Genomic DNA, 397 nt, shown 5'->3' with positions numbered 1-397 from the left:
GAGGAGAAGAATACGAGGAGGAGGAGGAAAGGGGAAGGGGAAGGGGAAGGGGAAGGGGAAGGGGAAGGAGAAGGAGGAGGAGAAGAAGAAGAAGAAGAAGGAGGAGGAGGAGGAGGAGGAGGAAGAGGAGGAAGAGAAGGAGGAGGAGGAGTAGGAGTAGGAGTAGGAGGAGGAGGAGGAAAGGGGAACGGGAAGGGGAAGGAGAGGAGGGGAAGGGGAAGGGGGAGGAGGAAGAGGAGGCGGAGGAGGAGGAGGAGGAGGAGGAGGAGGAGGAGGAAGAGGAGGAGGAGGAGGAGGAGGAGGAGGAGGAGGAGGAGGAGGAGGAAAGGGGAACGGGAAGGGGAAGGAGAGGAGGAGGGGAAGGGGAAGGGGGAGGAGGAAGAGGAGGCGGAGGAGG

This window comes from Penaeus japonicus, unplaced genomic scaffold (assembly GCF_977035675.1).
Source record: "Penaeus japonicus unplaced genomic scaffold, GWHDUDI00000001_assembly GWHDUDI00000037, whole genome shotgun sequence".
Taxonomy (NCBI): domain Eukaryota; kingdom Metazoa; phylum Arthropoda; class Malacostraca; order Decapoda; family Penaeidae; genus Penaeus; species Penaeus japonicus.
Note: the sequence above shows the minus strand (reverse complement) of the source record.